At 39.8% G+C, this 12,008-nt stretch overlaps 2 long non-coding RNA genes across 2 annotated transcripts; both read left to right on the plus strand.

Moving 5' to 3' along the window:
- The first annotated feature begins 7,257 nt into the window (after positions 1–7,257).
- On the plus strand, positions 7,258–10,309 carry LOC141820492 (uncharacterized). Its single transcript, XR_012601140.1, has 3 exons — positions 7,258–7,580; positions 9,484–9,619; positions 10,221–10,309. It is a non-coding gene; the product is annotated as an uncharacterized LOC141820492 (long non-coding RNA).
- A 228-nt stretch (positions 10,310–10,537) lies between these two features.
- Positions 10,538–11,366, plus strand: LOC141820493 (uncharacterized). Its single transcript, XR_012601141.1, has 3 exons — positions 10,538–10,650; positions 10,720–10,942; positions 11,130–11,366. It is a non-coding gene; the product is annotated as an uncharacterized LOC141820493 (long non-coding RNA).
- Positions 11,367–12,008: the final 642 nt, after the last annotated feature.

A 12,008-nucleotide genomic window follows, 5' to 3' on the forward strand; every position in this document is an offset into this window, starting at 1 on the left:
TAACAATATTTGATTTGTGAATTCGCGAACATGTTTATTTAGAATCTGACAAATGTATTTGTTAAGAGGCTTGTGAATATATTCATTAAAAGACTCACGTGTATGTATATATACTCTATGCGTTATTGAACTTGTACGTGCAGTGCACGATAGAAGATTCCAACCGTCAGAACTAGAAACAGTGCCGAGTTCGATCTAAATTTATTTAACTTTTAAATGAGTTATTTTATAACTAAGTTCGAGTCATTTGCGAACTATTTAATTTCATTACAAATCGAACTTGAGCTTAAAAATTAAAATTCAAATTGAACTCCAATCAAGCTCAAGCTTAGAGAAAAATGAACCGAGTCATTCTCGAGCTCGACTTGACTCAGCTTGATTTGATTATATATACTCCTATTTCTAATAAGGTCTCTCTAATATTTAAGGCGATTAAGGGTGTTACTTAGAGAGTTGAGCTCGGAATAGTGAGCTCAAATAGACCTAACCTAGGAGGTTAACTTAGAGATTCCGACTTGACAACCTAGTCCGAGAGATCGGAGGTTAACCTAGTGACATGTCAATGTATCAATCTAACCTAAAAAGGTTGAAGGTAGACCCATAGATGTCACGTGCCGACCTAATTTTTTTTGTATGTTTATGCAAAATAATAAATTAAAAAAATTGAAAAAAATGCCTCTGTGAGCTTCTAAATTGGTTTCACATAAAAAAATATAAAAAATAATTGTTATAGACCAAATAAACTTCAAATAAAAAAAACTGTATATTCCTAAAAAAAAGGAATTTAAATATAATTTTATTTTTTAAATACAAAATATTTTAATTTATTTAATGATTTTTTGAATTTAACCAACCCCGTCGTCGAAGGAGATTCCAACACCACTTCCTCCTCGAGACCAAAAGAAGCATAGACCTGCTCTAGGTCCACACGAGGGATCGGCTGAGACACTCCATCTCCAGCAGCAACAGGGGCCGAGCTCCCAGGCCCCTCTACAGCTGCGGAGCTTCCTAACTCCATAGCCCCAGCCTCTGAATCCTTTGGCTCATCTGATATAAGGGGAGCTCCTTGGCCGGGCATGGCCGCCGAAGAACCCTTTACCTCTTCAGAAACCCACCAACTATCCGTAGTGGCTAGGTCCCAATTCAGAGCCTTCTTTACGGAGGCATCCACTAGAACTTCATCTGCAACCAGAAACGAGAGAAGAAAATTAATTAGCTCAAATAAGAACTACAATAAAAATAGGGGACTTACATAAAGACGCAGTCATGGGAACACAGGTGGGACTAAGGCCCGCTCGATACAGAAGGGCTTCATTGGATACCAGTTTGTTGGCATCAAACAGGAGAGGAGATAATGTTGCCTTGGCACTCACAAAGGGCAACGTAGACTGGTAAGAACCCAAAGTAGGTGGAGGAGGCATAAGGGGCTCCCATGAAGTAGGCCAGGCATAGGGAGTCGGAGGTTTAACATAAAAGAATTTCCGTTTCCACCCCTTTTGAGAATCGGAACACCCAGCTAGGAACTTGATACCCGACCTGGCTGAGAAATATATGACCCCGGGCTCACCCTTCTTAGGATGGACAAACTGATGGAGAATCTGGGAATCGAAAGGGATGTTGTAAACTTGAAAAATGATAAAGGTACCACACAGCAAACGGTAGGAGTTCGGAGCCAATTGGGACAAGGAAAAGCGGAAATAATTGGCTAGGTCTTGGAAGAGGTGGGGAAGGGGAAAACGCAAACCCGCCTCCAACTGCCCTTGGAAGAAGGTGACATAGCCCGGGGGAGGATCATTTGGTCGCTGGAGGGAGGTAGGGACCCTAATCAGATGGTCGTTAGGGATACCGTATCGGTCCCGAAGCAGCACCGCATCATCTGAGCGCAACAAAGAGGTCTCGGCCTCATACCAAGGGACTAGAGTTCCCATGAAACGAAAGAGTGCAAGGAGAGTAAAGCAGCAGGATAGATAAAGAAACACAAGGGGACAATGAAAAAAGCGGAGAAGAAGTCGATCGACGCGGAAGAAGAGGAAAAAGAACGAGACCCTAGGGTTTGGCAACAGAACAAAACGAAACACGACTAGCTCAGATAGTAGACTTACGAGGAGAAGCAGACATGGTCGAAGGTGAGGAAATCGTGGGAGCAAAAGGAACGCGAACGAGATCGGAGGGAAATCGGAGCACGAGAACACGCGGGAGTTAGGGTTCGAAGCGGCAAGTAAAGAAGACGACGAAACGCCGGGGGTTTAAGTCGAACGGTCAAGCAATCCTGACCGTTGATAAATAAACCGAAGCAATCGGCAAAACGAAAGGTGGCCAATCTGGGCCGCTAGGCGCTGAGATCAACGAAGGAAATTAAACGAACGCAAAAGTCGTAACTGATCGGGATCAAATAAACAGCGGGGCGAAGCGAACCAAACTCGAGTTCAGTCAGTCGAACTACGTCTCCTTCGACTAAACTAGATCGGGAGGCTTGTGATCCGGATGGAATGACGTGGGCAAACACGTAGGATAAAGGGGTCCCTCAGAGGACACGTGGTAAGGACGTGACGTCCAATAAGAAGAACCCTATTCCCCAGGAGGAGAAGAGGGCGGGTTAAACTCAGGTCCTAGGTAGAGGAGTCACCTCCCCAGTCATCACGGCCGAGAAGTCCTGCTAACTGCCCCAATGAGAAGAACTACCCATGGCCCACCTAGCCTCGAGGTCGGCACATACCTCAGTACCTCATATGAGCCCCCACAGCTGGGGTTAACGTCCTACGCATACTCTACGAACCAACCTCATTGTCAGGTCCCAATTTCTGCTCACCACAGCCCTCGAGCCCAGGCCCTTTACAACGAACGGCAGACCACCCCATCAAAAGATCAATACATAACCTATGTCCCTAACTGAGCTCGGCACACCTAGCCAAACGCCTCACAGCTTGGTCGCATAATCCGACCTCACTAACGGATCGTATATCTTCACTATCAGCACTCGTCGAGCCCCAGTATGCACAAAACTCCCTAGCCCACCTACCTGCCAGGTCAGAACTAGGATCATTACACCAGCCGAGCTCCTTCAGACCTCGGTATCCAATACCCTGCAACTCTCACTTGGGAAGTAAACTACATCCAAAAGCCGACCTCATGATTTGGTCTCGACATCACATGCCGACCTCATGGCCTGGTCGCAGCATCATATGCCTACCTTAGGATAGGGATCCCTTACTGATTCCTTCAGTAACGAAGCAGGTAACAAGCTCGGGACGGATCGAGCACACCTCACCAGTGCAGTTGAGAATACCTTGCATCCACGCATCTCAACCGCACATATCGGCCACTCTTGACGCAGAGATGATACCAACGGATCGATGTGCCTCTTTCTTCCTGTGACTTATCCACAAGAAGCGATGTGTACACCAAGTCTCCTTACTTGGCCCTGACCGATCACATCCATTCAGAAAGGATAAGCCGCCTGGATAAACCGTCCGATTTACGGAATCTGTCACACGCGTGACCCAGTAATTCCGCCCTCTCCTCCAATGACAAGCACACAGATCCGAAGGTATCGCTCCCTCCTGCCCTATATAAACCCCTCAGGTATGACATTCCGGGCATCTAATAATTCTCCAGATACACTTGCATTTTCTCTCGGTCTGACTTGAGCGTCGGAGTGGCCACGCCGGGATCCCCCGGCGCCCAGCTAATCCGTGCGTTCAGTGCCCCCCTTTTCAGGTCCTTTCTCCTCTGTTGTGGAAACATCGGGTGACGCGGCCTCCCCCCTGTCCGGTGATTCAGCTGTCGTCGGCAAGGAGCCGGAACAACTAACTCTCTTAAATGTGTCAAAACTCTAAACTTTACACACTGTTAGATTTTATCCTACCATGTCAATTTTTGAATTACTTAAAAACTAAATTCTTATTGGCACACTCTAAAATTCTCTATGATAAAAATTTAAATTTCCATTCTCAAGATGTCGCTATACTTTGAAAATGCCTAAAGTGTCAAGTTTACCATGATTGAGTTAACTTCCTTTCCAATCGAACATCCTTTACCCATTTAGTGTGAACACTTTCAGGAACCTCGTATCTATTGGAGCTCCTTGAGTATATTAGGTACTCACTAGGGATAACTTTTCTAGATATCTTTTTAATGACTTTTCTAAACTTCTTAGAAGCCTTAGTTATTCTAGTCTCATCAAGGTCCATAATAGGGATGACCTCCCTTGTAACCTTGATTCTATCTCTAGACCTAGGGTTAGTTTTATAGTTATATGGAACACTATGATATAATAACACATTATCTTTAAACTTTAGTTTGTATCTCAAACCTTTCTTATCCTTGGTAAGTTCTTACCTCAGCCTAAATGTTTCTTCTTAGACCCTTTAAACACATTTGTCATCTTTCTTAGAGCCTTCTCCAAATTATTAAGTCTTGACCTCAAGACTTAATTTTCCATTTCTAAGTCCTTGATTCTTGTTTTTTTTTTCTTGTCTAACTTGAACCTTGTTCTTTCTAGGCATATTTCTACTCTTCTTAGGGTTTTTACCCAGATCACTCTTTACTTTTCTATCCTTAGGTAAGATAGTTCTACCATGGCATGATCTAGAATTGTCCTTAGATTTATTATATTTTTAATTTTCATGATAATAAGCACTTAAATCATAATATTTAATTCTAACATGTTTCTTATCATGAAACAAAGGAATTTCATTATGAAGTGATACTTCCGATTTTTCCTTAGAAGTTTCTTCTAAGTTTGAACTTCCTCCTTTATCCTTACTGAATGTCTTCCCTTTGACATTGATTTCAATAATGTCTTCATTGATTGCACGAGAAGCACACTCTGTAATCTTTGCCTTTCCGTACCAAGGGTCTGACTCCTTTTGTTTAGGTGCCATGGTAAACGCCACTTGTGTCTTTTTATTCATTAATTTTGGACACTTGCTCTTATAGTGCCCTTTACCTTACACTCAAAGTAAATAATGTGATCTTTATTTTTGACACTTGAAATTATTATACCTTCAAGAGTTGGACTCCCTATGTTTATAGAGGTGACACTATATTCCTCATCGACTTCGGATGTCGAGGTTCCTCTCGTTCTGATGTCAATGGCTTAATCTCCCCTTTAATCCTTGAGATAGAGGCTTCTTCATCTTTCATCTTGGATGTTGAGCACCTTTCAACCGCCAAGTTCTCTTGTTCATGAATTCAACCAGCCTCCCTCCTTGGGCTCATCCTCCTTTTGTGTCGGTGAGGGCTCTTCATGAAGCTTTATTTGCTTCATCCATAATTCATTGGCATCCCAATACTCACCTATATTACTAAAAATATCATTAGGCAAAATGTTGATAAACATTCATATTACATTACTATGTATCTTTAATTTTTTTAAATTTGCTTCTCGATCTATTTCTTTTCTTGAGGAGTCTCCCTTTGCTATCCTTTAGGATTTCAAATCCCTCCAACAAGATGAACTAGCAATCGATGTCCATCATGATGAAATGTTTCATCTGTGACTTCCAATATTCAAAATTTCTTATTCCGAACGGTAGAGGCACTCAGATTTTAAATCTGAATTCATCTCGGGGATCAATTCTGAAATCATAATTTTTCTTCCTTCCTCTAGTGCTATGCTCTTATGAAGGTCGGTCCGATGAAGAATGACCTCGCTCTGATAGCACTTATTGGTATCGGAGAACAAAAGAACGTTATTGTTTCTTCTTCCTCTATGGTGGACTCCTCCGCGCGGTCAGTCCGATGAAGAGCAACTTGCTCTAATATGACTTGTTGAGACTAATGAAAACCGCTAAAGAGGGATGAATAGCAATTTACTTAGATCATTCAATTTCGTTCATTGTGCTAGTCTACAAAGAGCTAAAATACAATATAAATAAATAATTTACACACGAAAGCTTTGCTTTGTTCACTATTGATTGCTTTTGAAATACCTTCTGAAGGTCTGAAATGCAATAACACTCTCTCTTAAAACCTCCAAAAATTAACATTCAAATCCTCTACAAAATCCTCCTTTATAACAGTATTGTCATGACTAAAAGCCATCTAACAATCTACTACTTATCACAATCAATCAATTGTTCTTCCAAATTTCAAACTGTTAGAGAGGGATGGATAGCGATTTACTTAGATCATTCAATTTCGTTTATTGTGCTTGTCTACAAAGAGCTAAAATACAATAGAAATAAATAATTTACACATGAAAGCTTTGCTTTGTTCACTGTTGATTGCTTTTGAAATACTTTATGAAAGTCTCAAATGCAACAACACTCTCCCTTAAAACCTCCAAAAATTAATATTCGAAATCCTCTACAAAATCCTCCTTTATAGTATTGTTGTCATGACTAGAAACCATCTAATAGTTGACTACTTATCACAATCAATCAATTGTTCGTCCAAATTTCAAACCACTAGAGAGGGATGGATAGCGATTTACTTAGATCGTTCGATTTCATTCATTGTGCTTGTCTACAAAGAGCTAAAATACAATAGAAATAAATAATTTACACACAAAAGCTTTGCTTTATTCATTGTTGATTGCTTTTGAAATACCTTCTGAAGTTCTGAAATGCAATAACACTCTCCCTTAAAACCTCCAAAAATTAACATCGCAATCCTCTACAAAATCTTCCTTTATAGTGTTGTTGTCATGACTAGAAATCGTCTAACAGTTAACTACTTATCACAATCAGTCGATTGTTCTTTCAAATTTCAAACATTACATCTATAGAATGACTCTTCCAGCTCAGCATTTACCATAACAGTTGATTATTATACCCTATCAATCGACTGTTGCATCAACAGTCCTCATTTTTGAATTTCGGCGGTTATTTCAATCTTGCGGGACTTCACTATTATTGCGGTTTTTAAAACCGCCGCTATTGTATGTTTTCCCGGCGGTTTAAAGTAACCGCCGCAAAACCAAATTATTAGCGGCGGTTTATATTTGATTTGCGGCGGTTTAGTGATTCGCGGCAGTTTAAAATTTATTCCGCGGCGGTTTAAATTTGATTTGCGGCGGTTTAGTGATTCACGGCAGTTTAGAATTTATTCCGCGGCGGTTTAAATTTGATTTGCGGCGGTTTACATTAACCGCCGTTATTTTCTTTTTTTAACGCGTCTGAACCCTACCCACACCCGTTGAACCGCGGTCTAAATCTCACGCTGCGGTCTATACCTCACGCCCTTCACGCCGCAGCCACACTTCACGCGAACCCTACCCCCTTTGCTCTTCCTCTCCGCCGACCCTTCCTGCGATTGCTTGCCGAGGCTCGTGGCTCCTACGATTGCTTGCCGAGGCTCGTGGCTTCCTGCGATTGCTTGCCGCCGAGGCTTCCTGCGATTGCTTGCCGTGGCTCGTGGCAGCCGCAGTGGACAGGGCTACTCTACCTTGGCCTTCGGAGTAGGTTTCGGTTCATCTGGACGGCCCCACCAGGATTTGGAGCTCGAAGGCTTTGGTTTGCAGTCACCGCACTCTCGGTTTGCAGGAAATTGTGGTCGAGTTTCAAGGGGAAGAACGAGGGGCTGCCGGCGGCGGAGGAAACGGGTTCCACAGAGGTTGAAAGAGATAGCAGTTTGAGGTATCTATGAAGCGAATTTAGTTTTTCCTGTTCCCTTGATTGCCTGGTAGAATTTAATATAGACGATTCGTTTCAATGTTTCCCTCACTTGTTGCTCTGATATTGAATGAAAGAAAAAGTTTGTTGCCTTTTCAAATACTGATTTTGCTAGGAAGGAGATATGCTGGTATTTTTTTTTCAAATACTCATTCCCACACTCTTGTATTGTGAGGGATAATTCCTTTTTTTATTGTGAATCCAACCAATTCTGCAGCTTGATTTGATTGGATAGTGTTTCCAAGTTTTGTCGAAAGTATGCCATCTGTTCTATGATCCTGTACTATTGCTACTATAAGCCGGTTTAGTGATATTAAAAATTTAGATTGTGACTGGGGAGAAATTCAGCATTTCTGTCATTAATAGTGCTGGAAAAGTTGTGTTTACTGGTATAATTAGTATTTTGGTCCGAGTATTTTTCATCTCCATTTACACGCAAGTTGTAAATACTTCACCACATTGTAAATACCATTTGAAACTCACTACATGGTTGTGATGCTCGGTAAAAATAAAATAAAATTCTTTTATTGATGTCATCAGATGAACCAGAAGACACTACAGGATGTTGTTTAGGGGATATCCTTATGATAAAATGATGGAAAAAATGACTACCATGCAATGAAAGACTATACCTATTGATAACAGATCATAAAAGCTTGGATGACTAGCAGCAAGATCTCTTGTTGAAGTATCTAATTGGTTGAATCAATTCATCTTTTACTTTATTGAAAAAAAATCATATACTGAAACCTTCTGTCTGTAGAACTGGCTGATTTATAATTTTATGTCTCATCTCGATGTTGATTAAAACCGACCCCACCATGGGATAAGGATGCAAATAGTTTGTTATTATGGCTTACATTTACCAATCTTATAAAGAAAGATTATCAGAGTTTGGAGGCATTTTAAAATCAGAAACCAAACAATATGAATACAACAACAATAAGAATCTCAATTTTCATTTTGGCATTTAAAAATATGGATCTAACAATTGAACAAATCTGACTAATCATTTAAGAATGCTACCATAGAAACATAAATATGTAGGCCCCAGATGAAGGGAGTGCACCTGCACTCTCACAAGGTGCAAGACCATCTTCCTCGGCTAGTCATGATGCTCAACAACTTGCTGATCATTCCAACCGTAGTCCAAATTAAATTAGTAGCTAGATTGCATCATAGCTTAGGTATGTTTTACTATTTACCTTTGCTTATGAGAAGTGATTTTGCACCTTTACATGTCTTCAAATGTGTGGTTGTTATTTTAATTCATTAACAACGTCAATATTTGCAAAATTTGTCTGTGGTTGCAGGTGTGTAAGCTGGGAAGAAGGCTGCTACATTTAACTAAACTTTGTGAACCTTATATGTTGCATGTGATGGTCTTGCTCCTTGAAAGCAAAGACAGTTACTCAAACTTTAGAATTTTGTGCTTTCTATGTTGCTTGTAGTTTGTAATTATGCTTGTATAAAACTTGACTTGTCATCATTGTCGTTATCATCAACTCGTGCGTAAACCCAGGTATTGATCAGTTAAATCTTATCCCTCCATTGAGCTGCATGCAAGGTAATATTACTGATAATACTGAAGTTAATTCAATCATATTTTGTTACAATATCAAACATGCAAGGTATGATTTCATTTATTTATTTGTGTGATTTCTTTTGGAACTCATATATATTAATTAAATGGCTCAATGACACACTTGTTTAATTCTCTAGTGGTTCTGAGATCTTGGAAGGAAGCTGATCCCTAAACATATATCATCTTGCTATTCTCCCAATAGAGTGTGGGGGATAAACCCTAGAAATGTCGGTTGAAAATTCTTTTCTGTGATCTGGACTTAATGCGTGTAATGTTTTGCAGTCAGCTCGATTTCATGAATGGATGCATTTCCAGGAAAGCAGATCACATATATGGAAGAATGATACATTTAATTGGTGGGTATAGTGTTGCACATGGAAGATATGGCACTTCAATGCTCATGGAAATTTAAGTACAGGTATATCTTTAGTTCATTTACAGAAAAAATTATTCTTCATTTCAAAATAACATTTCATTGAGCAAAGTTAAACTTCATTTCTCAAAGCAAATTGTTCTCTTGAGCTTTTTAGTTAAGGCTACCTTGTACTATACTGATATACTGATATGGCCAAGTTATGGCGGATAAACTTCATATAGCTAACTCCAACTAGTGGGGATTTATTAGTTTCTTCTTGTTGTTCTATATATAATCGTGAATCACAGTGATATTGTTATATATCATGTTTCTTTGTGTTTCTTTTACTTCACTTGCTTGTTTGTGCTTCTTTTAATTTATTGCTAGTGATATTGTAAACTTTGTGATTAATGACTATGAAACTTGGATTTTCTCTGGTTTCTTTTTACAGCTTGCTTAATTTTTGAAAATGGAAGTTATAAAAATAATCAGTTTGAAATTCGTCAGTTCTTTTTTGTGGCAAAGTTCTTTTTTGTGGCAAAGTTATTCACTGCATTTTTCAGGTGTGTTCTTTAGGATGTAAATTCTTTTAGTGTTCCTCTATTCTTGCAATATCATTTCTATTGGTTCCAAACTTATTTGGGAATTTGAAAATGTATGGCAGAGGAGGTGGCAAAACTGGAAAAAGGGCAGTTGAGCAAAGTTATTCAACTGTCTTCTCTGTGCTTACACTGCAGCTTGGAAGTTGCCCTTGCGGTAATTTTTACCAGAGAACTTATTGAATCCTATCTTTGCTTGACATAAAGCAGATTGCAGCTGTTCTATTCCCAGATTCTGCATTGATAATTGAGCATCTCAAACATAGTTATTCTTAAACTAATTAAGCCTCTATTTACCTCAAGAGTTTCATCATTCTGAAAATGACTCTTCTGTCTTTATGCTTAATTGTCAAATGCCCTTCTCATCTTTCATAGTGTAGAATAATTAGCAGTGATATTGTAGTCAATCAGTTTGGCTTCATTGCCCTATGCTGCACTTGCCTTGTTTTGTGCCGTGATTGTCGGTGAAGCTGATCATTAAATTTAGAACTTGAGGTAGTTGAGTTCTTACCTACATTGTTCCCTTGCTGGTTGCTCGTGATCTGATATGAAACTTTTTGGCAGATATTCGGAGAGAACTATCACTAGACATTTTCAGAAATACAGATGAAAACAGGAAAGAAAGAAAGAAAGAAAGAAATCTGTACAGGATTAGCATTGAAAGCTACACACTATCTCCGAGCTCAGAATAAGCTTCGCTGAGCCACCAGCTTCCAAGTTCTTGGCCATTCTGCATGATTCCAAGCTCTGTCAGGCAGTAGCTTGGTTTTGCAGTCCGTCTTTAAAGGTCAGAATCTAGCAACCTGAACCTGAATCTAGCTTTCATGTTTCTTTGTATTTGGTTTTTAATATCATGATTGTACAAACATGTATTTTGCAGTTGATTTTTACCTTGTTATGTTGAGCAGAGGTACTCTGTGCGGTTGGAATTGGCTCTTTTTTCTTTTTAATTTACATTCATTCATGTTTAACAGGTTTGGAATATCGATACTGGTGCAGTGCCACGGTGGCATTCCTCGTTGGTTCACCATTATTTTTCCAGGATTACTGGAGCTGACGCAATCCAAAGGCTTATGTGTACTTCCCCATGACGCCCCGTTTATTCTCTATTTCTAGGATTTGGTATCTGAGAAAGCTAGAGAGATTTCTCAGTTTTTTTTGTAATCAATTAAACTTTCAGTGTGTAATGACTAATATTTGACAAATTTGATATCCGTATGTAATGACTAATATTTGTTCACTAATTTTGCAAGAAATTAATGCAAATAAAATTTTTAATTTATTATAATTTTTGGTTTAATTTTTCTATCTATTTGTAAAAACTATCGCAGGTTGAAAATTATGTAATTGCACACTAAAAGCTAAAACTATTGGGAAATCATTTTGCGGCAGTTTTAGCAAACCGCCGGGAATATATTTTGCGGCACTTTTAGCAAACTGTCGGGAAACCCTATCGCGGCGGTTTCAGCAAACCGCCGGGAAATGGTTTCCCGGCGGTTTGCTAAAACCGCCGGGAATATATTTCAAACCGCTGGTAAAAAGAACCGCCGGGAAATTATTTCAAAACCGCCGCAAAAATAAACCGTCGGGAAATAATCGAACCGCCGCAAAATAAACCGCCGAAAAATCATTGCTAACCGCCACTAAATAAACCGCCGGGAAATATTTCGAACCGCCGTAAAAACAACCGCCGGGAAATATTTTGAACCGCCGCGAATACAACCGCCGGGAAATCATGTTTAGTGGCGGTTATTCCAGCGGTTCTCTAAAACCGCCGCTAAACGGTTTAACGACACCAGTATCAGCGGCGGTTTACCAAACCGCCGGGAAATGATTTTGCGGCGGTTCCAAAC

The sequence above is a fragment of the Curcuma longa genome, unplaced genomic scaffold (assembly GCF_044706935.1).
Source record: "Curcuma longa cultivar G26 ecotype Majalengka, Jawa Barat unplaced genomic scaffold, ITB_CL_G26_1.1 utg509_np1212_2302976_RagTag, whole genome shotgun sequence".
NCBI lineage: Eukaryota > Viridiplantae > Streptophyta > Magnoliopsida > Zingiberales > Zingiberaceae > Curcuma > Curcuma longa.